At 32.6% G+C, this 26,182-nt stretch overlaps 1 protein-coding gene across 12 annotated transcripts in view; it reads left to right on the top strand.

Moving 5' to 3' along the window:
* LOC106458029 (forkhead box protein P1-like) overlaps nucleotides 1-26,182 on the top strand; it is a 255,864-nt gene that overhangs the window by 91,335 nt on the left and 138,347 nt on the right. For 11 of the 12 annotated variants that reach the window (XM_022384158.1, XM_022384157.1, XM_022384156.1 and 8 more), the window contains one exon: nucleotides 12,442-12,570. The gene's annotated coding sequence lies outside the window, so the exon portion shown is untranslated. Of the gene's footprint in view, nucleotides 1-3,044; nucleotides 3,118-12,441; nucleotides 12,571-26,182 lie in introns of those variants that run through there. The other variant, XM_022384155.1, reaches the window with a different exon arrangement.

The following is a 26,182-nucleotide window of genomic DNA, read 5'->3' as shown; positions in this document are numbered from 1 at the left end:
TCTTTTTTTATGCAGATTCTTCGTCAGTTATCAAATGTAAAAAATAAGGTTCCTAAACGTTTACTTTATTCTTCAGGGAAGCGTTGTTAGTCCCGAATATGGAACATAGTTCGAAACGCAAATAATAGTCTAAGAGAAAGCTATGTTCTGAAAAGGTTAACCTTTCTTATAGGTAATGGTTTAAACATTGTACGGTAAAGATCCGAAATTCTATTTTAAAACCATCGTTTGAATAATCGTTAATTGATTCTTATGCTCATAATGTTGTTTAACAAAATGTTTTCTCATGAAGTTCATTAACTATATTCCATTTTCAAATAATTTCCAGGGACCTGTTAAGATGCACAGACATAATTCATATGTATAACTTTATTACGTGTCTGAAGCAAAAAACGTATTTAGTTTATGCATAGTAACTTATATTCAAGTCATTACTCAGCTGTAATCAGGCATCGTTTTTGATAATTGGGCGTATCGACCAATTCTTAACTTCAACATTCTGCCCGAGATATAGTTTTGAACTTGTGTATAATTTCTGCTTCACTATTTTCTTAAGAAGCAAGATGAATTATTCTTCATTTCGAAGACCTGGTTGATGTGACATATTTTTTAAGTGAGAACTGAAACGCATATAAAACAATACAGTTACTTTTCTTCCTAAAATTAGAAGGAGTGGGTTTGGTATTAAAAGGTAATTTACATAATAGAAAGATTCTTTTCGCTGTGGTTAAGTGGCATTAAAATAATGGAATGATCTTTCAAATGCTAGAAATACGTCTACACGTTTAAATATACGACTTAATCACAATATCAAAATAAGTATTAGCGTGTATGTTAAATTAGAATAGCTGTGGACAGTTAAGAGAATGATGCATTTTCAGACGTGCCAAACTATGTGCTGTCTTAATTTCTTCAATGGCAGACGGTTAGAGGACTGATTTTAAATTGTTGGGGTCATAGAGCTTAATTATAAACTTAGACGTTCTACTTGGTTTGTCACAAAAATAAGTCTTCTTTAACTTTAAACCCAGTCGGACTCCTAATTGTGGGCTTATTATGGTAAAACATGAAAATTGAGGTTTCTGTCGTCATTTACTTTTATATGCACGTATCTTATATAATGTGAGAACTGGGCTTTGCGGTTATTGGAACTATATTGGAGGGTAAAATAAATGACAGTGGTATTTTTCAACTTAATATTCTGGAAAGGATGTGTAGTCTTAATCGTAATAAAAGAGACGTTTGGAAATTTTGTACTTCTTACTTTGCATGCGTCGAATTAGGTAGAGTAATTAGGAAAGATTGCTGGTTTAATGCAGCCCTGTTTCACAGGGGTGGTTTGGTGGAGCGATTAAAACAAAAGACCACGCTGTGCTTGTGGCTTCCGTGAGTGTTTCCTGATGGCGTGACAGCGTTGTAGAATAAGTTGCCTTTTTGTACAAATCAATATTTATATCTGCAGAGCAAGCCTCCTCGGTCTAGTTCGGATAAAACACAGCCATAAACATGCTTGTCTTTGTTTGGCCGCCTGCATTAAATTTTCATCAGGATTTAATGCTGATTTATTCAGTGCCGTTGTGCGCCAGACCAAGAAGCCCCTATATGCCAGGAAATATGTGCTTAGTGTGCCGGATTGGGCGAGATTGCAGTTTTATGTGTTTTATTAGTTTTGTGGTCGCACTAAACATGTCTAAGACTGAGGGAAGGGGCAACTATGTTGAAGAAGGGGAGGGGGCCGAGGCGAGTACACTTGCCGTGGTGTATTACGATAGAAGAAAGTCGAGAGCTAACTTCTTTGGCAGAGATTTTCCTTACTCAGCATCATTGCTGGTAAACCACCTAGCAATAAACAGCACTATAACGGGAATCGATCTGACCCACGTGAGCTCATGAAGTTGTGTACTCCACCCCTGACCGTATCACATCTGTAAGAGGGAGTGCAAAAATTATGAAGAAATTGATGAAATCTACAATTCAAAATAAAACTAGAAATGAAAATAATCACACTTGGTAGGAAGCTCTACACAGCAACTGGTCAGAAAAGTTCCTAGTTAGTCAGCACGACAATTAGACAATAGCGGTAATTGTGAAAGAAAATATGCTGAAAGAGCACGCGCCGATGGCGTGCTCAGATTCTGATAGTATTCATAGTCGTTAATCTTTTGTTTAAACGATCAATAAGACTACTCTCTTGTGGGTTATATTGAACATCGACAAACGGAAACTTTCCATGGCAATGTGTTCTTTTGTTTTTGGAACAAGCAGACAGGACAGGAGACATGTAAATAATAAAGATTGATAAATATCAAATTACTAACAAAGATGTTAAGTTGTTTTCTCTCTTTCAATTAAAGTTAAGAAATGGTTAGCTAACAAATTACAATATTTTTAAAAGCTGTTTAAAACACGTCACTAATCATTACACCCAGACCTCAAAAACTGTCTAAAAGAAGTTTCAAAAGAACATGTAACGTTTGTGTAAAAATAATGGTGTAGATCGACTAAAGATTGATGATTCTGTAGAAACAAGCCACGAGGTAAGAAAATATTTGAGATGTTATGAATTGACCATCTAGTCTGGAGTATTTTTACATTTGAATCTCAAGCGTTTAAGCGTAAGAGATTTAAGAACGCTGTCACCATTTCCGTTCGCATGATACTACTTAATATATGCAAGTATACTAATTGGGAAGAAATGTTGTTTTATGTTAACTTTCTGCTCTTTACTATGAATTGAATCTGTTTTGAGTTATTTGAACTTTTATGATGTACCATTTACTCAGGTGAAACATAAACTGCTCTCAAAACAAATACCTTTATCCTTGGTTAACTCCAGTATATTTCTCTCTAACCAACAACTTTAAAACTAGGTTTATCTGTTGCATCTTTCTCAAACCCATGAACGTAAATTCGATATAATAATATAATGTGAAGTATCATGCATTGGTATGTTACAGAAGAAAGTAATTAATGTTTTATTTTATTTTAAGAAAGGATAGTCACTAGTTTTCTTATCGTAAGCTTGATCATTTGTACATAACCAGGAAGAAGACCAGTAACTGAAAGGATGAAAAGAATAAACAACAGAAAGGAAGAGTTGTTATCTCATGAGCTGATGTAAGAGAACGAAGCTAAAATAAAAACTTAAGACAAAGCAAGTTTCATTAATGTACTTTATTATAAAGCTCAAATACAGGTAGATCCCCTTTATTGAGCCGCAGAGTGTAAGACAAACCCCTCATTTAATGACTAGTTATTACTTTATTAGGTATAAATGTGTGTAAAAGACAGTCACGTTATTTGCACGTGATAAAGCTGTGTTGCGTAACTTTAAACATAACTTTATTTAATTAGTTATTAATGAAAATGTTCAATACGTGTCTCGAAGCTTGTAATATGAATCCGTCAGGGACGATGGATTTATTTCATTTGAAAAATTAACATACATGGGTGGCCTTGATGACAAAACAGTCTATGTATTAGTATTTAAGTATAAGACTCGTTATGTTGAAATATGAAGATCAAACTTTGACATACGATAATCCATAAATACGTTACAAGTTAAATATATATATAATTATATGGCAATATATAGTTTATTATCGGTTAGCTTGTATCTATTATAAGCGCTTTTGTACAGACTCCTGTTATACTGTAATGACAGTTACCGTGGAATAGCTGTACTAAGTTTGAACTATATGTTATGTTAACATGATACCATTTAGACGATATATTATAAAGAACTTAATCCAAATAGCTAACTACCTTAATTAAACTAGAAATATGTATGTGACTACCATCTTTAATGATTTTAATATGCAAGTTTCAGAAATTATAATAATAATACCATCTCTTTGGATCCACTTAGATATAACTAAGCAATATTGTTTCATACAATAGAATGCATGGTCGCATGTTACTAAGGCAGATTTGCTTTGTGACATCTATAATTAATGCCCAACGAAGTTTATTTCATTTACTGTGTAGTCTTATCGATCTTTCCTTTTTTTTAATAATTCTCCTTTTGATTGTTTTAATTGCTACACTTGCTGTTAATGATTATTTAATGCTTTTAAAAATAAAAATGATTTACTGAAAGAATATAAGGGAGCTTTTCCGATAGTTTGGTGTATATCGAACGGGCACATTGATCCAGCTATTCAAACACTAATTAGGAACTTAAGTGGGGACTAAATGCTTAATATGTGTTTAGTAAAAAAGTATTCTCCTATTATGAGAAAACAAATTACCTACTAATATACAGCTAGTGTAATTATATCCATCATTCTAACAGTACACTTGGTACCTTATCCCTCCTCATGTTGATAAATCGTACCAGCATAAGTGGAGCGCCGTTTTTTTAAATTGAATTCTATCACAAAATGCACAAGTGTCTTTTTAAGCTGAAATGTGTTCTGTTCTAAACGAATTGTCATTATATAACATAGCAATTGAGGCACAGAAACGTCGTGGTTCTCTTCATTTATTTCCCATCATTTTTTTCACTTATAAAAGTAGTAAATGTATCTTCATTTATGGGCAGTGTGATTTTTGTTTTCTTAAATGTTTTTCAGACGAGAATAATTCCGTTTTTCAAACCCATAAAATTTTTATAATATGTGTGACTGAATTAAAAAGCACGATTAAAACATTTATGCAATTGTCATCACTTCTTCTTTTACTCAAAATTGGCCTATGGTTACGTTAATAATTGACTTTAACCGAATTGTTTCACATTCAGGAAACACATTATTGTATACAATAGATGAGGAATAACAGCTTTATTTATGATTTTATTTTATGTTTCAAATGAATGAAGGCATTCTAACTTGTTTTACTATGTCATAATGTACTGACTGAATCTATAGCTCTGTTTTACCTCGGTGCGGGAAACATTAAAAAACAACACAATATTACATAAAAATGTATTTGTGTTTAAGTATTTCATATGGTTTAAGGTTTTAGAAAACTGTCTTATAGGAATGATTACTATATGTTCATGTACCTGCTTTAAATTTTATTGTGTTCTGTATCGTCTAAGTTTTAGGCTTTAATGTTAATATGGAATATATCTTAAATCCCGTTAATCTTGGCTGCTGTGATGTGTAATAACTGTATACAAATTAAACACTTAGCCATCTATAGTTTCGCCTATAACTAAAAGTGTGTGACATATAACACAAAAATTAAATATTAAGGTGATAAAATATTTAATTTACTGTAGTACAAGTAAAATGATTTTCTAACATGCATACAATATGTTTCTATTGCAAAGTAATATTTATGAAGATATCCGTATTTAACATTAAGGGACTTAAACATATCGTTTTTTGGGATTGATATATTTAATTCATAGATTAGCCTTGAAATAAAATGTAAAGCAGTTTAAGAATTATAGGCATTTCTGACAAAAGATATTTGAAGTACAGTATTAGAAATACTGGACGGTCGTCTTTAGAAAAACATAAATAAAATTTTCTTGTAATTTCAGTGTTTCTTACACCTGTAATACATATTTATATAGTATTGGAAATCATTATGGAAACGATGTTGATGAAGGGTATAAAATGAATGCTACCACGTTAACGTCTGAAAAGGAAATTGCAACATAGTACAGTAACATGTTGATAGTCGATAGAGTGATTAGTTCTCATACAACCAATCAGATAATTCCAACAGTATAAAACCTATACAGGCTATCGTACTATGCTCAGTAGTAGTATAGTCATTTATGGATTACAGGACTGAAATATACAAACGTATAGAAGTCAAAGTTTTGGCAGGTTAAGGATACTCCATGTGAAAATATGCACCAAGATTCCGTGTTTCAGTAGGGGCTGTATGGAAGACTCTGAATGGCACTGTTAATGATAAAAAGGGAAGGGAAAGAAAAGTAAAACGTTACAAAAGTGATAGTATGTCACGGTTCGTTCTTTACGAGAGAGACAACGGTTGACTACACATCTTTCCACTGACCTTGCTGTAAATACAAGTATACCTGTTATCACTAGAATAGTAAGATACATATCAGCATGAAGTAGTCTCAACAGACGTGTAGCTTCTTAAGAACCGCTGCTGAGAAGGTTCAAATGAGAGTTGGGACACAATGAGTGGAGTGAGCTGAGCTGGAGATATGTGCTCTTTATAGATTTATCCAAGTTAGAATTATTCAGCAACAATCAGCGAATATTTGTCGACACCGGAGAGGAGAATGCTGTCATAGTGAATGTACAAAATCTACTGTGAATCATGGTGTGGGATCAGTACAAGTTTGGTTTGCATCTAAGCCAATGATCTACATAAACTTGCTGACACTTTGATAGGTGTATGTAGATTTTTATCCAATATGTCATTCACATAAAAACACGAATCATCAGGCGGGGATTAAATTTCAGAACGAGGTCACAAGCTGATCTTAATAACTCAAGCGCGAAGGGACACCCGCGTTTCGATGGCCACTTGCTTGTTTATAACGTACTATAATATTAAATTTCTGAAGTAACAGGCTTCATCTCAGCAATTTTCTGTTTTCATTCTTCACTCTGTGCAACCAGATTAAATGGTTATGGCCTGTTTCCACGACAAATGCTTTACCTATGAGAAAGGGTATTAATTTGTCATGCCCCCACATGATTGCCAAGCACTCGTTTTCAGTGGTAGCTAAAGCTCTCTCACGTGTTAGTAATTTTTAGCATGAATATGCCACTGGACGTTCCATCCCATTCTCACGTATCTGACTCAGCAATACACCTATAGTGGTTCCAGATGCATAAGTTTTCAGAATGAGGACTGATGTCTCCCTACAGCTACGTAATTTTTATTTTATATCATTTATTTGTCTAAGGTTTCTCTTAATCTCCAATAGCTCTTACCTTTGCCTGTACAGGGGCAATTAATCCTTTCTCCTCACCATGTGACCTAGATACTCTATGCAGTCTACTCCAAGATTGCATTTACCTGGTTTTGTTGATAAGCCGGTTTTACGCAACCTGTCTAGTAATTCCCTCTATACTCTTGTTGCTCATCCCAACTATTCGTGAGTATGCCAGTGTCGTCTAAGTAAGCTGTATCTAACTTCCTGAAGCTCCATAAGGCGTTATCCATTAACCTCTGAAATGTTTCTGGATAATATTTTGCTCCCACGGGCATTATATTAAACTTATATAATCCAAAAGGGGTAGAAAAAGCCATTTTTTCTCTATCCTCTTCCTCTAACTCAACTTGGAAATAACCCTTCAATAAATCGACTTTAGCAATGTACTATGCTTGGCTATCTTCATTTATCATATCCTCCATGTGAGGTAACGAATAGTAATTAGCAATATTAATTTCATTCAACCTCCTCAGGTCAATGCACAACCTCACTCTATCAGTCTTAAGTACTAATAATGAGACGATTCATAAGGGCCAGAAGATTCCCTAACTTTTCTTCCTTTTAGCAGCTTCTCTATCTTCTCTTTTAGATCTCTCAAATGGTTCTTTGGGTTCCTTTATCACAACATTATAATTTACTTTTATTGTGTGCTGAACTAATCAAGTGTGCCTATGCCTATCATCAAATACACTCTCATAATCTCTCACAATCTCATGCACTTCCTCCTATTGTTTAGAGGTTAATCCTCCAATAATTTTGACATGCCCTTTGTGCTCATAAGGATCTAAGACAGTTTTCTGTTTATCCTAGTTATTAGTAGCCTTTAAACAGGTAATCACACAAGTTTCAGGTGCAACTCTAGTGTATCATGACTTAAGCATATTTACATGATATGCTAATCGAACTAATTCTCCACCCTCTATATCTACCTCATATATCAATTATAGCAAAAGGACATATCGAACTTGCCACTGATCTATTTTTGGATACTGGGTCCAGGACCGCAACAAACTGATTCACCTTAAATTCCCATTCTCCAGTATACTTATCATAGTGAAGATGTTGCTTATCCTTGCTTTTTTGAATAATTTACCCACTACCTTCTGCTTCTCTGCTAACCTTTGCCTCAGGCTGGTCACATATGTTAACACTTTTCATGACTTGGCTTTTGTCTCTGGACCAACTTATTTTTAATAAATCTAATAGACCCTAAATATCTCTACCATGAAGTAACTTAAATCTGTTAAAGCTTGGGGGACTTCTAAGTATGTAAGTTACGTGGAAGTCAGTATCATATCTCAGGCAACAGGATTCCCCTGCACTGTTACTTTTAGTATAGCCTCAATTGCCACATCTTTTCTCACATACGGCCTATTTGTTTGGGTTTTGTAAGGACTAAAGCGTTTCATTTTTTTCTTCTGCCGCCATCCAAAATTCTTGCCTTATTTTTGATGGAAAATTACCTAAATTTGAAACGATTTTTTCAGGAAATCCGATGATCCTCGAGATATCACTATAAGCTATCGCGCTATTTTCTCTGGTTCTTTAGAATATAGTGTTACTTCTTTTACATATCTAGTAACAGAGTAAGCCACTGTCAGAACATATTTATTCCCATCTTTTGTTACTATTGGCACTAACGGAACTAAATGGTTCACTAATAACTGGTAAATTAACCATTGGGATTTTTACTATAATGTTCCTCTTACCAGTTAACTGACATGCTGAACAGCTCTTTACTTAATCCTCTATATCTCCAAACACACCTGACCAGTTGTAGTTTTTACTGATCCTCGTTTTCGTTTTAATTATGCATAAGTGTTCAGCCTATCCCTAATTTTGCTACCTTTTAACAACTTTTCTATCTCCTCTTTTAGAGCTCTCCTCAAATGATCCCTTTGGGTTCCTTTTATCACAACATTAGAAGTTACTTGTATTGTGTGCTTAATTAACTAATCAGGTCTGCCTTTGCCTATCATCAAATACACTCTCATAATCTCTTATAATCTCATGCACTGGTTTGGCAATGAACTTCTGTTTCCATTCATCAGTTTTACTGCTGTCTTGTTCCATGTTACTTAAATATCTTATTTGCTGAATTTCCTGTGATAAGCCTCCAGACGTAACTCGTTTTTTTCTAAAATATCTTATTTCAATACATCATACTTTAAATCGTCTGTGCTCCCTATGTTATTGTATGCTGCTAACGCATTTCAAGGTAATGAAGGAAGTAGTTTCCTCACCATATCCTGTTACTGCCATTCTTTTGGTCTCACTGTTTTTTCAAAAGTACAGAAAAATACATCTATATCGCTTTTCAAAATTTGGGCAACTGCATGTGGGTGCTTCTATCACCAAATTACCCTCCCTTCCACTCATGGTCATGCTTATGCCTATCGTCTAGCTCTAGCTCTAAACGTTTTTTTTTCAACTTCTATTTCCAAACTTTTAGTCTCAGCTTCTATCTTGGCAAGCTCTGAATTATTACAATGATAACCTTCACGAATACCACTCGCAGTTCCTATATTTTTACTAAGCTCTATTTTAACTCTCAGTTAAAACTTCACGTATCTCATCTATTTTCTAACTGCTACTACAAATTATACCCAATTCTCTACATTTATTAACCAACTGATTTTTCGTCAGTGATTTCCAATTCTCATCTATGCTAGTGTTTATTCTCTGCTCTTAAACAATGAACTTATAACCAGTGAGAATTATCTGTTAAAACCAAAATCCGACTTCACTGCTTCATCCAGTAGACTATCCTCCTCGGCTTCTTTTGATGTGGTTCCAACTCCAAACTCTTCTTTCGTTGATGGGTTCCATTTCTAACGAACTGATTATTCCCCACTTCTGACAGAATTTTATTGTAAATCGCTTTGACACTACTTTGTTACGATCAAGCTGTACTTTGGCTTCTCTTTCTTTCCTTATGTCCATCAACTTTTGTCCATAACAATTTGCTGTTTATTACTATAATCATTAACACAATGATAGATTTAGAACTAGGTTTTGTTTCTTATTGGCAGCGTATTACTTTGTCCCTTTACCTCTCTCAGTTTATTCCTTTTCACTCACATCTACCGATCTTGTTTTTTTTTCCTTCCTTCTTTCTCAAACCCACGACGAAAAGGTATCTTCTGTTATTTCGGATTACATTGTTTCATAATCATGGTGAGTCTCATAATTTCATTGGTGTTTTAATAATGCACAGATCTTCTGAAGCTTACCTGGTGTAGGAATAATTTGTTAGGCTTACTGTTAAAACTCAAATCGTGTTTGTGGCCTCTTCTCCCACGGAAGTGTTTTCGCATCTCCTGTACGATCGTTTCTGAATCACCCACGCGTTACAGCTCAGTACATTAAAGTTAGCTTCGCGCTATCGAGTAAAAGTGTTAAAAATAGTTACAGAAGGACAAAGACACTAGCTTTTGAAATCGTGAGATTGATTTGAGTTTTAAATGACTAAATACGACTGAAGGAAAACAAAAAGCAATGACACATGGGTATTTTAGGAGATTAAATGTATGAAACCATGAACTAGGAACTAAAACAGGTAGTCAAACTATTATATATATTATATGATTTTAGTTATCATCGAGGCACTCCAAGTAAGCCTTTTGGAAACTCCACTTCGTATATCTCTAAATGAATTAGAGTTTGCAAACATAAATGAATATGCGCTGTCAAAATAAAGTTCCTATAAGAGACATCTGTATCAAATGTTTCTGAACAAAACATGTGTTCATTAGACACAAAGCTCTTTACTTTACCTTTACCATTCTTATTACTGACGGAAGCAATAGTTAATGTTTTTTATCAACAGTCATATTCGTTAGACAGGAGGGCTGGCAGGATCCAATTAAACGAAACTCACCCAAGAATCCAGTTCTAATTATCAAGTAAACGTTAATCACCTCACCATTCGTTAGACAGGAGAGCTGGCAGGATCCAATTAAACGAAACTCACCCAAGAATCCAGTTCTAATTATCAAGTAAACGTTAATCACCTCACCATTTCCACTAAGAACATTAAGTGTTATCTCTGAACTTTTAGAAACATTTAATGCATTAGCGTGTTGCCGCTTTTTTGTTTTACTTTCTTCCGGACTTCTCAGCAACTGATTTTATGGATAGCAAAATGAATTTTCGAATGATGACCGCAATTATAGTCCGTGTCCACACGGGTGCATGACGTCAGTCTACACTTGTGCACAGAAACGAGGGATAATTTCATGTGACTATAGTCACTACCTAATGACAAGCAGCGCTTTTGTTTGGGGTTTAATTCTTTTTTATTTTATTTTTCCATATCATGGCTGATCTCTACTGTGTTTTTTTATCGTGTTTGTCCAAGTATTAAGTTAACAATAAATATTACTTGCTTTTCTAAATATCATCAATACACTTGTTTGATCATAGTAGCTAAATATCAAGCAAAGTATGTTTTATTTTAAGAATTAGTTTACAAGCAAATATTTTATTTTTTCTACTCAACAACTTGCACTTAAAATATGACATCTTCTCGTTAGATCTAATTTGAACAATCTTTAAAAAGACTGAAACCCAAAACTTTTCTCCACCAAAAATTTCACAGCAAATATTCTTTTAGACTTGAAAACTATCTCTTTACGGCTTCTTCAAATACTGAAATACAAACCGAAACCATAACAGGTTTGTGTTTTAGTGAAAGATCCCGAAGAAGCTGTAAAGCGAAACGTTCAATGTCTAATTAAATATAAACAACGTTTTGGTGTTATTAGGTCGTTTATTTCTAGTATTAATATGTATTCTATACACCAATATGCACTACAGAAATTAAGTAATGAAAACTATCTCACTGCAATGGGAATATTAACTATTCCTTATCATTCAATCTAAAGTTACCTTCTATTTCTAAGGGCGGTTTTCTAATTCATTTATTTGTCTTCCGTTCACTGATGTCGTATGTTGACAGCTAAATTATTCTATTTCATGTCATTTATTTTTTTCTTACACTAAACTAGCATCCTTTTTTTACTACTCTGATCAGCTGAGGTATAAACGCAGGAAGTTCTTTATTTTAATTTTGGAAAGGTGGCAAACCTAATTAAAGCCCTAATCGTATCTCTTTTGATTGTAGCTAGAAAGAACACATTTTATTGTTAGAGACAAAGGGACCATATCTTTATCATTAGCCTGAAATTTATCCTTCAGTATTTTTTGCAACGTAGATATATGAGACATCTATTTACTACCGAAATGTGGAGAATAGTAATGTAGATTTGGGTATCATGTTTTTATGACTAAGTTTGGCTATACAGTTTTATACAAAAAAATCAAATACCTTTTCACTTTCCAAATCTATGAGATATTTAGTTAACATATTTTTATATATTATTGTATGTATTGAAATGAGCCGAAGTTATATATAAATGCACAAGTAAATTATGGTTAAAACTATATACATACATTTATACAGGTAGTCTATAGTTTCAATTGAACTTCACAAGGTCGGGGACGTTATATCTAAAACTGATAAATGTTGTCGTAGCTTACCAATTTATATTTTAACTTTATTCTAGTGACATCGCTTAACAACTGACTTACAACAAACCCGGTGATTTATCTCAGTCATTTTCACTCTGAGTTCAGTAATTCTACCTTCTAGTGGAAACCAGGTGAAAACATTTTGTTCGTCCTCTCTCTTTCAGGTAAGCTGTAATGCTTAGTTCCCATTGGTCGTATCACTTTTATCTCGGTAGTGTGTCTTCATATTTAAATGATGAAAAACAACAGGAAAATAATCATAGTGTTTAGTACAGTGGTAATACATATACCACGGATAATCTGTTGCTATTGAATACAAAAACAATTATTAAAAGTACATCCATAAGCTAATCACTTGCACAGCGCAGTTTCGAGTGTAAATCAACAATAGAAGGTTGTCTTAGCTTAACTTTTTTGTTTGTTTTCAGTGTTTCCATGGCTGTTTCAGACACATATGTCGTGCTTTTCTATATCATATGGGAAAAGTTATAACGTGTCGAATATAGCATTATAAAAGTGCCGTATAGGTGTTGGAAAATGATAGGAAAAACTTGTACACTATTATTATGATATGATGTTTCAATGTAAACTATTTTCGTATTTTAATATCAAATTATTTAGCAACAAACTTTATAAGCTTTAATTGAAGGTCTTTTGGCAAATACACTATAAGTATATGAATTATCAAGACCTTTTTTTAAGGTAACGAATACACAGTCAATGATAAAAGGATCCTATCTACTTACATATTTTAATAGTGAGGTATTATTAAATGTTTTTATTTATTCAATTTCACCTAAACAAATATATTGAAGTTCGATTCTTTTCTGTAATTCCATTTCCTTAGAATATTTTTTCTTAGGTCGGTCATATGCAATTCCACCATAAAAACTATACAAGTGTAGGCAACCAATGTTTGATTATATTAAAATATTATGGTTCTGAAGGTAATCACATGATACTCGCTCAAATTGAAGTGTTATAATAAGGCATAATTTTAGTCTGATATTTTCATCATCTGGAATGTTAATTCCATATCTTCTGTTTTCAAACAATATGAAGTGAGTTAGGCTCATCAGAAATGCCGAGTTAAACTTTCTCTGATAATACTATATATGATTTTTAGCAAAGGAATGATTGACAGGAGTAAAACAAGTCAGTTTGTGTGATGAGTCAGAAAATATTGACACATTATCATTTTATAATATAGTTTATCATTATATTCTCTTCTCATAATGAAAAACAGGATGGTCGAACAAGTTATCAGTTGATGTGAAATGTCAAACAACTTTTATTCTATAATCACTTGATGTGAAATGCCAAACAACTTTTATTGTATAATCAGTTGAAGTGAAATTCCAAATCACTTTTGTTGTATAATCAGTTGATGTGAAATGCCAAATCACTTTTGTTGTATAATCAGTTGATATGAAATGCCAAATCACTTTTGTTGTACTATAATTTTGATTTCTAAACTTTTGTAATAGTTTTTCGTTTTACACTTTATAGCTTAAAGCTTACGCCCTTCTTCAAAACCAATAATATAAGCATTCAAACAATAAACACATAATAACGAATGTTACCAAGTGTAATTAATATGTCTTTACACATAATATTTACTGTGCCATAAATACTAAGAGTTTCAGCTAAAATTATGAAGATTACACCAGCGTCGAAACTAAACCCCTTATAGTCAACAGCCGTATTCTCTAGGTTATTCTAAAAGTAACCTCTTCTCTTTATCAGTTCAACAGAAGGCAGTCCATTGGAGAAGCTTGTAAATTCATTACTAAATGTTAATTATGTTTTTCAAAGAACTGTATGTGATATCTGTTAAAGACTAGTATCCATTCTACAAAATTGCTATGAAGTAAAAACAAATAATTTAAAATCCAAATTATTATCTCACTTAAAAGCTTTTACTGTTTTAAATAAAATTTGTTGATTATTAAAACTTTCCTTTGTGAAATGTGAATTTTCTGGTTTAAATGATACATGTAGTGACAATTTGAAAATGATCTCAAGCGATGATCAAAATGTATTTTACCATTGTATGCTGTCTTTATTTTGACCAGCTTAAACAATTTTCAATTTTGTTTTTTTTAATGAGCCATAAGGCTTGTGTTCATATATCTTGAATCAATCTATTATTAAGAACAGACTACTTGACAGGTTCTGAAAAATAATGAAACAATATTACAAAGTGCTGATTGATGAGTAAATATATGTATTAATGAATGCAAACGGATCAATCTTTAATAATTACGGATTTTAACTCTCACAGTTTAATATTTAAACATAACCCAAATGAAAATTTAATTTTTGTGTAAACTTTTAATTATATTTCAAAATTAATAGTTAACTTCCTATTATCACTAGACTGGTGAAACTGTCTCTCAGTTTCAATACAGAATTTTGTCGTAAAAATCTATACAAAGTGCAAATTATCTGCCATTAATGTAAACTCAACCAGTTTTAACGACAAAAAATTCAAAATGTTTTCCAACATTTGGGACAATAATTGACATCATGTTACTTGAACGAATGTAGTTTGTCATCGTAATTTACTATATATTTACCATTGTTCCAAGATAACATTATTATAACGTAAGTATATTCTCATGCTTACAGGTAACTTAGTCTAATTTATATAGAAACAATTGATATACTTTTCTCATCCTAAAATTCTAAAACAAAAAACTTTTCAGATAATTCTACTTCAGAGAATATCCCTAAGTCATTACATATTTTTGTTTACTTAAACTATAATATATGCTTGTGACCTTAAAAGGTTTATTACAAAATCCTTGATTCAGAAAGTAGAATGAACATTTGGTGCGCGAAGTTCTGAAACCTCACGCTTTTCCTGTCTGCATATCAGTAAATAATACTTTTGGTTTTTAGCCTTTTGCTTCCAGAAGAATCCAGTTTCCTAGAGAATGTAAAAGTAATGTATGCTCCGAATTAGGTAATTCAATCATTAGCTCCTTGAGCTATCTCATAGATATAAAATATAATCAAACTGTCATGTTCGTCACGGACTTGAATTATTCGGCGGACAATCAGGAGACATTTGAATACTTTAATGGTATTGAGTAATACATTCTCCATTGACAGTAAAACTTAAAATATTCTCAAATATTGAATAGATGTAGGAGAAGCAATTTAGTGGCTTTACATCTAGTCGTTCACGTTAACTAGACAAATCTTCAATAGACTGTTACTATTTATACCCTAGACCCCACGGCAGTAGTAACTGTGTATCTCATCAACAATATGAGTACCGGGTATGGAATTTTTGTGCCATTTTTAGATTAATGTTTAGAGCCAGAATAATTTTGCCACGTGTTTGAAAGTAGAAAGGCTGAGATCAACAAATTGACATGTGGTTCGCAGCATACATATCATTGCTTGAAAAGTACAAAATGGATAAGATTAAAAATGGATTTATTCATTATTCCTTATGCATGTCTGCAAAAATGATTTTATTCTAATCCAAGACAACAAGAACGACATTGTTCTTTTGAGGGGTTGGTCAGTACCTTGAATGGACGATATTATATTTTATATGGATTTTGTTTTTAGAATTTCTCATTCAAATCTTTGATACGGATTAGCAAACAAAATTATTGTCTGGTCACGTGTGTTGATTAAAATATTTATTCAAAAAGTATAAATACAATCTAGCATATAATATTTTTACATGTTCTTGTTAATAATGAAACACCACCATGTACTGTATGTAGACATATTACGAACACTAATATGATCTTTTATTTGCCTTATATTAAACGATAATTATACTTCTCCCTACGTCTTTAGATGTAATTCAGCCTGTCTAATGATCTTAGTTATTGAGAAGAGTTCTTCCTTTGGCAGCAGCCTACACCAGAAAGAGTTAATCAATTAACTATCATACACTCTTCTTACTTGGAATTCCTACTGGGCCACCAGTTAAGAACCGAGTTTTTCTTATTGTTTTCATAATATTTCCAGCATTATATATATATGTATATTATCTAAGAATGGACCAATAGTAGTTTCGAGTTAATGGAAAAAGATGATATCTATTACTAAACATTCACCTTCACGATTTGGCGATAACATTTTGTTATAAACAGCACCTAGGGAACTCTGGTCTTATAAATCACAAAGAAACTTGGAAAAATTAACAAAAACACCTGCCATTTTTACAATTATTTTTATTTGTTTCTTGAATAAACTTCACTTCATAAAATCAAATTGATTAAATCATAAGACAGAACTTACGTATTCGGTGATAACGTGTCCGGGCTGTGAATCCGATGGTTCATGGATCCGTGGGTGCGCTATAAGAACGATGGTCAAATCCCACTTTTCAGCTACACAAGAGTATCCCAAAAATTGGCGTGGATGTTGTTGGCTAGCTGCCTTCCCACTTGATTAACCATTCAAAATTAGGGACGATTACACCTAAACAGCTCCTTCGTGTAACTTTATGCGAAAATTCTGAAACAAGCATATCGTACATATGGTGATCAAAGCCTCTAGCGTTAGTTTACAGGTGAGTTTACTTAAGCGTAACTCAAAGAAACATAACAATCGTAACTTATCAGTAAATACGTTATTGGATCGTAGTCACTGAGGTTGTGAATTGAATCTTATTGAGATACCGATAAAAACTAGTCCCGATAAAATCAACAGCATTTTGATGTAATATTATCGTCATGTTCTTTCTAGTATAGTGAATCCAATAATTCAACTTTTATGTAGAAATAAAACTGAGACCATGTGTGTTCAACTTCATTTCTTTTCTTGCTATGTAGCTGCACTAATTAAACTGTCAAGTTCGATTATTACCTTTGTATAAGAGGTGTACTAAGATGAACAATATTTCGCTACTAGGGTTCACTGTCTTTGATTAAAGTCTGGCAATAACAAAAGAAATCAACTTTGTTGATTATGACGTTCCACAATAGTCCAAGAAAACTACTCGTATGTAAAATATGATCCTATGTATTAAACCACGCACATTTCCATGCGAAAAATGTGTTGTTTATAATAATTTGTGTATGATCACATAGAAACCATCTTTGACCTGGTTTCACGTAGAATTGTAATATAATCGAAGAATGTGTTAGATCTGTTATTAGAATTATAAAAAAAATTAAAACAGTAAACTAAACAGTTTTTAGGTTCGTGTATAAGGAAACTTTAGACAGGGGAGAAAAGTGTTTAGAAGGTTATTACGAAAAACAAGCGCATTGAAGAGGTGCGAAGTATACGTTTAGATGCTAAATTGAGTGCAAGAAATTCCTTATCATACCTTTCTCAGATAATCAGTGATTTGCTTGTCTTTTATTAAACTTGCTAAAACAATAACATAATTTGTATATGTGAACAGCAAGACTGTTAACTTAGTAAATGGTAAACCCCTTTATCATATTTGGTCAAACAAGAGCTGCAGCAGAATTCTTCAACCCGTGACCATAATATTTTGTTTAATAATTATCGAAATATTTTACGAAGATGAAACATTAGGACGTATCAAATGAGTTTTCTAAATTTTCCCTTACAGATCTATGTGTGTTCTCTTTTTTGGTACATAATAGATAATGCTGTAAAATATATGAACATTCATTGATTATATAAAAAGTTTTAACAGATATTTTAAACGATTTTCGTCTTTCAGTTTGCCACATTTGCTCAGACAGTTTCTTCATATAGATGTTTCATATGTAATGATTTTGTTTATAAGACAATGGGTTGCTATAAGCATGAGTACATATCCTTATTTCGGAAACACCATTTTTTCTTACAGAGAATTACACCATAAGTTGTTATAACCGACTTCCTAGTATAATTTGAATAATTTATGACTGAGTATGTTAAAACATATATAGCGAGAGAGAGGGAGTGGGGGGGGGGGGGAATAGAAAGCTAAATCCATTAACCTTAGCTATTTGTGTAATGGTTGAATGTCAGTAAAGTGGGTGAGTGATCCAATACCACCCATGATACTAGACTTATCGATACTAATTACCATAGGTTACTAACGATGAAACTGGATTTTCGATACTATAGGGTAGCAGCAATGTTACTAAACATACAGAACTATAGGCTACTAACCATGATACCAGAATTACGACGTTATAGGCTACTAACCATGGTACTAGACTTACGATACTATAGACTACTAATCATGATACTAGACTTACGATACTATAGGTTGTTAACCATGACATTAAACTTGCCATTACTAGACTATTCTAATTATGATACTAGACTTATTATACTATAGGCTAACCATGAAATTAAACCTACGATACTAAACTTACGACGCTATAGGCTACTAACCATGATACTGGACTTACAATACAATAAGCTACTAACCTTCACATTAGACTTACAATACTAAAGTCTACTAGCCATATACTAGACTTACGATACTATATGGTACTAACCATGATACTAAACTTACAATACTATAGGGTACTAACCATGATATTAAACTTACGACGCTATAGGCTACTAACTATGATACTAGATTTACGATACTATGGGCTATTAACCATAACATTAGACTTACGATACTAAATTCTACTAATCATATACTAGACTTTCGATACTATAAGCTACTAAATAAGACACTAAATTTACGATACTATAGGGTATTAACCATGATACTAAACTTACGAAACTATAGGATACTAACCATGATACCAAACATACGATACTATATGGTACCAATCATGATAATAGAGTTGCAGCATTATATGCCGCTAATTATGATACTTGACTTACGATAGCATTGGCTAGTAACTATGACACTAAACTTAAGATACTAGAGGCTACTAACCATGATACTAGACTTGAGATATTTATTTTCTCCCCTTCTTTCCAGATGTATTTTAAATAGTTAGATACGAATTATACTTGTCTTAAAGAACGAAGGTTATTGGCAGGAAATTATTACCGATCGAATATCTTATTCTATATTTTAAATAGTTAGATACGAATTATACTTGTCTTAAAGAACGAAGGTTATTGGCAGGAAATTATTGCCGATCGAATATCTTATTCTATATTTTAAATAGTTAGATACGAATTATACTTGTCTTAAAGAAGGAAGGTTATTGGCAGGAAATTATTGCCGATCGAATATCTTATTCTATATTTCCTTCTTCTGTCTTATCATTTTCTTCCGTGATATATATGTTAATATGTTATTGTTAACTGGTGTTATTAAATGTATCTTACATATCAATCACATTTCGGTAAAACTGCATTTTTGTGCAAATTATGGAAGTTTACTATGTTTTGTAAGGCACATTTTAATATATATTCTTTGACACACACTACGTATAGTCCAGTATCGTCCAGTGCCGATACTCATACTTCTTCTGCTCATTTTTAGACTTACTAGCGCACACCGTATGTTTAACTTCATCATATCGTCCTTAAATGCTAACCGTTTTGTAGATTGTCGGCGGTAGCAAGTGCTCTTCTGTTACCAGTAATCCATGTATATCTCCAGGTTTTTATGATAAAGTAGTTTAAAAATACCAAATGTCTGTGCTTATCAGATTTAAACTGATGCTCTTTTCAAACAATCGAACCTAGTTATGTCTACAAAGCTGCATGAATTATTAAAACCTAACGGTATACAGCCTTATTATAGTTGTATTCTGTGAACAAAGGGTAAAGCTACTCAAAAGAAATTTTTTGGTTGTTTATAATAGTTTCTATGCATGGGTGAAATGTGCATGCTATACATCTATAAAGCCTTTTAAGTAAAATATATAAACAAGTTAGAAAACGTTTGAATTTATCGTTATTTAATGATTGGATGCTAATTCATATATTTTTTTTTTAGTTTTCACGAACCTTAATAAACCTTTAAAAAATCTAGAAATCTCGAATTGAAACTCTATTTTATCTCTATTTAAGTCTATATTCGGAAAATAAACTGAAGTGGAAGACGTAAGTAATATAAATATATATATCCCTATAACCGTAAAATTATTTACAAAATTAAAAGCGACCTTCACAAATAATTATAATATTCTCCGGCACTTGGTTTCGTCCATTTTTCTCAAGCAATTTTATAACTTTTGACACTTCAACTTTGAACTCATCGCTGAGAATAGTTTGTTTGTCGCCATGCATCTGAAAGAAACCAATAGCCCAATCAGAATCTCCGAAGCGTCCAAACAATCACATTTACTAAATTTTTATAGTCCACTCGTGCTTTCGGTGCAGAAACTAAACAAGTAATTTAATAAGTGAATTCTTAGAACACTAGTCATCTGGAAAAAACTGCATACGTCCGAAATATTTCATCTTCTCTGCGAATTTTCAACAAACCTCCCCCATTGGGCTCTATATTATTACTTCAGTTCTTCTAGTCATCGAGGAAAGCGTACGATACTTTAGGAGAATATGCTGTATTAAATATCCTTATTCCTTGTCTAATTCTTATGTCAAAAATAATCATATATCTAATGAGAACTTATGTACAGGTATTACGACAGTGATTTTCACCAACCAGTCGTCGCTTTGCATAGATTTACCAGAATATTTCATGAGCTAGGGCCGACAGATTGATTGTTTGCATGACAAACAGAGGATGACGTATTATTACGTCATCAGTGTTGGGCGAGGCGGTATACTACAGTTGGGCGTAGCTTGCAATATTAAACTTAAAGATAATTACTCATATTTCATAGGCTTCAATTTGGCTTTCGTAAACATGTATTTTTTAAGCTCAAAACTAATCTGCGGTCTGCTGATTCAACTTAGAACAAGAGTGATTCTAATATTTCTGAACATTCTTGCATTTTAAGTTCTTGTGAAGGAGGAACTTTTTATTTCATGCACCAAATATTTGATATACTTTTTTAAAGAAAACTTAATAACAGTGTTTTATTTGTCTACCTTCATCATGTATTCGTTACTGTTTCTTTTACGTAAGCCCCCCAGTGGCACAGCGGTATGTCTGCGGACTTACAACGCTAGAAATCGGGTTTCGATACCCGTGGTGGGCAGAGCACAGATAGCCCTTGTGTAGCTTTGTGCATAATTAATTAAAAACAAACAAACCTTTACGTAAAGTTTTGTCTTAAACTATTATAATATCCAAAAGCTAACTTATTAATCGTTGTGTATGTATTTCCTAGCTCACTTTAACCATCGTAAGAAATATTGTCTAAAGTTCTAAGTATATCATGCATCAATATATATATATATGTGTGATATAAACATTTGAATGTTCAGCAGTTAGACAAAAATGAAATACGTTCCGATAACTTAACTTATGAGGTGGCAACATTTTTTTCAAAAGTACATTATCATGTTATATGTCGTTAAATGGTAAGTTTGTATATATTACAGGATATTACACATTAAATAAAACTTGTTTCGTAAAATTACTTATAATTTCCATTTGACATAAAATTTGTTTAATTACAGAGATTTTACAAAATTTTATTATTTGGGATGCAAAATTCCTGTTGGCTGTTCTGTCATAAAGAGACTTTTCATCGACATTTTTTTACACATAAAGCTCATGAAATTGTGCCTACTGTATAATTGGTTTTTTTAACAACTTTTTTTGCATAAAATATTGCTAGTTTAACCAGTCCTACTCTACAATTTTTATTTTATCAAACTTCACTTAGTGCTGTTAACGTAAACGCCATTTTTATATCTGAAATTAGTTAAAATGTTAGTAACTAAAGGAGGAACACAATATTATTATTTTAACTTATGTACAATAATGATGCTTCATTCACAGTGGGTGTGAACTTGTATACATCACAGATCGGTAAAATAAACGCCAGAGAAGGAGGTAAATCAAATGAGAAAATAAGAAAGTCTGTTACATCTATTAATTTATAGTTTCAACTATTAAACCTTCCAAATCACATGAGACAATACGCTTGCGAACAGCATTGAAATCCGTTTAGTATATGACAACATAGAGTAAATGTGGACACACGTAGGTATGCATATATATATCACAAAAATGGTTCTGTGCTTCTCTCAAGTAGTAAGTTTGTTACGTAAATAACACAAGCATAATGCAAATATTGCTTATTAATTTGCTTACTCACGCTTCTGTATCAATTCGTATGTGTAAAGTTTAAAGATTACCAGTTTAGGAAAACAGTGTCATACGTTTTCTGTTGTTGTTTTGTTGATCTTTGTGGTTTTTAATCTATAGCACAGCACATGCTTGGCGAGACTCTTTAAGTAATTAGCATAACAATTTCCGATTTTTGTACACAAAATAATATGTTATCTTGCATATAAAGTATTGTATATTGTGATAGGAAACGATAAAGAAACTTGCATTTACACATTACCAGGATTGATTATTACCTTAGAAGCCTGTTCTTACAACAGTATATGAAAGTTAAAATTAAGGTAACTACAAAAATCGTCTTGAAATGCATATTTTTACAATAAGATAAAACATAACTTTGAACATTTACTTAGCTGCATATTTGTTAGCAGACTTTACAGACTTTTTACCTTATGTTTCACTAAATACGTTCAAGTCTGTTGGCTTTCAAATAATTTCAAATAATATGTATCTTTGTTTTGATTTTTGCTCAACATAATTTGTGAACGTCAATGTATTGAAGTGCCACTTTTTACAACATTACTGTAAACCTGTACAGTAAATTTCAATGTGAGGTATTTTACTTATCTAATCTGTTTTCTTACAAAGATGTACGCAACTTAATAGAAAACTTCATCTCAGAAGAAACTAATTATACCGAAAGACTCTTTAGTTAAAGAGGCTTTTAAAGATATTATACCTTCTCACAAACATACACATATTCATATACCTAATATTCATTTCCTAAATTTTAAGTCCCGGAGATTATGAGCTTATATTATTAAAAATTCTTAGTTGAATGCTTGTTGATTTTAACTTCTGAGATCGTCTGCCTTTCTTGAAACATCGCGGCTCTAATTTCGAGTGGTGTCAATTTCCCTCGCATTTCCTGTTGGGTATAGGTGAAGTTTCTAAATGTGTCTTAACTCATAAAGCTTTATATGAGATATCTGACGGTGTTTCAGATCATTAAAGTATTTTATTTCATTACATACAATAAACTGAGTTCGAAGAAAGAAGACAAAAATCAAACAGTGTTTATTCACACTAGGTGTTTTACTTGAATGTTAAAACATTTGCATTTAACATATTCCATGAAAGTCGTGCATATACATAAAAATTAACCAAATATTACATAAAACTTCCTTATTTAAAGTATGTAACAACTTCATGGTCAATATGTCGTTAATTACAACCCGTAGAACATGAGTACCCTGAAATTCAGAGTGGTCAGAATTGAGGGGGAGGGTCTTACTGAAACAACTTCTTCAAAAAGAGTTATATCTGACAAAAGAAGGTACTAATTAACAAATATTGGGATTCCTGCCATTAATACAGTCTCTGCATCTGGAAGATGTCCAAGTAGGTCCTACATATTTTCTGTGATTTATGTCAGGAATTTTTGTTGGCCACTCTATAATCTCTAACGTTTCATGTTTAATACAGTTTATTTTGATTCTTGCAGTATGACACTTGAATCATATAGCATCAGGACAAAGTATGGTCCGATTACAATGGCAAAAGTCATACATCTGGGGCCAATACCACATCACTGTATCTTCGAAGACACAATATGATCTGTTCCTTCGTTCATTCTCATGCGTCCCTACACCATAAAGGAACCGCCATTGGAACGATGATGTACTGAGTCTATCTTCGTTTCTATTAGTATAAACACGAACAAGCCAACATTTTGTAGATATATGAAGCCGTGCCTTACCTGCAACCAGCCAGTGGTAATACTTCTGATTCTGGTGTTTTTGAATAAATTCCGAACGATCTGCATCGTCAACTAATAACCACAGCTAATACTGTTCTCAAACTGTTATTGAGAAGATGAGCAGTTCACAAGCAATTCCTAGCGATCTTGTTGTGCAGATGAAGGGCGTCATTAATCTTTCACAATCTAGTTCAAACTTTTCTGTACAGACAAGTCTTCTAACAGCTTACACACAAACTTCCTACTGGAGGCCTAGATACATAAGAAAATAAGCTTCTACTTGTCTGTCATCTGTCTGATTTTCTTCTGTTGCACAACTCTGTCAGCCTTTAAAAAAGTCTCCCCACAAACAGGTAACATTACCACCCAGTTAAACGACTGTTGCACAACTCTGACAGCCTTTAAAAAAAGTCTCCCCGCAAACAGGTAACATTACCACCAAGTTAAACGACTGTTGCACAACTCTGACAGCCTTTAAAAAAATGTCTCCCCGCAAACAGGTAACATTACCATCCAGTTAAACGACTGTTGCACAACTCTGACAGCCTTTAAAAAAAGTCTCCCCACAAACAGGTAACATTACCACCCAGTTAAACGACTGTTGCACAACTCTGACAGCCTTTAAAAAAAGTCTCCCCGCAAACAGGTAACATTACCATCCAGTTAAACGAAAACAATAAAAACATTTGAAGTGTTGACCGATACAGAAAGTCTACAGAAGATCAAATTTGAAGACGAATTGGTGTACTGTCTGTATTCTATGATTTACGTCAGGTATTCTTGCTGTTTCTTGTTGTCCATTTTAACCCTGGCAATATGACACTTGGATTATCCTGCATCACGACAAAGTAATCATTACATCAACAGGGCAGATCTCATGTGGCGGATTCGTTGCATTCTTACAACAGGACAGTAAAACTAGCAAAACTAATGACATAAAGAATCTTCGAATTGCTTTCTAGGTGTGATTTTCCAGTTTAATCATTTGTCTTAATGATTATAATTTATGTGTGTTTAGAAAAAATTGTCAGAACTCAAAACGAGATAATTTTTTCATATTTCACGTTAAAGTTTGTAGTACTTACACATTTTAAAACATGAATAGGATAAAAGTATATATATATAAATTTAAAAATGATCCACAAACTGTATGCTAGTTTAGTGTGAAAAGAATAAAACGATCGCATATGAACAAAAAGTGTTCAATAATCTTAGAAACATTAATAGTTTTAGTATTGTGCCGCAAACGGTGTATAATACATTTCACTATGGTAAGCTTTCTAGCCATGTTATTGTCTGGGTAATAACGTTAAATTTGTAATTGTGTGCATTTTTCCACTATTACATCAACACAAGAGAAAGAAAAAAAGAAGATATTAAAAAAAATCTATAATTACATTTTCTGCGCCACTGATTAACAAGTTACTTAAACAAAAGACAATTAAAAGGATTTGAGTTTATTCTCAGCAAAAACAACTATTGTTGAAAAACATAGGGTGTTAGTTTTTGCTTTCAGATTTTTTGTATTTTGTTTTTAATATTATCATACAATTTCCTACTACATCTTGGCCACACTTAGAAAACTAGATCGTGTTAATAATAGTATAAAAACGTATGTAACTAAAATAAAGGGCGTTAAAGTTCCTGCTGTAAGTCACATATATAGATCTTTCCTTAGCAGAAACATGAACTTAAATTCACTAAACTGACTGTAATATGCGTTATACGTTACAATATTTACTATCTTATGAACAAAGAACATGTGTACGCTTAGTTAAGAACCTAAACTTAAAGGCATTAGCGAGGAAAAACTGTCCACAGAATTTGCCAGTAATTCTCATTGTAATAACTTCTTTATTTTAATTAGTAAAGGTAGTTGTAAAATATGCTTAATACTTTGTTACAATTAGTAAAGGTAGTTGTAAAATATGTTTAATACTTTGCTATAATT

Source organism: Limulus polyphemus, unplaced genomic scaffold (assembly GCF_000517525.1).
Source record: "Limulus polyphemus unplaced genomic scaffold, Limulus_polyphemus-2.1.2 Scaffold406, whole genome shotgun sequence".
Taxonomy (NCBI): domain Eukaryota; kingdom Metazoa; phylum Arthropoda; class Merostomata; order Xiphosura; family Limulidae; genus Limulus; species Limulus polyphemus.
Note: the sequence above shows the minus strand (reverse complement) of the source record. Positions and strands in the feature narration are given on the sequence as shown.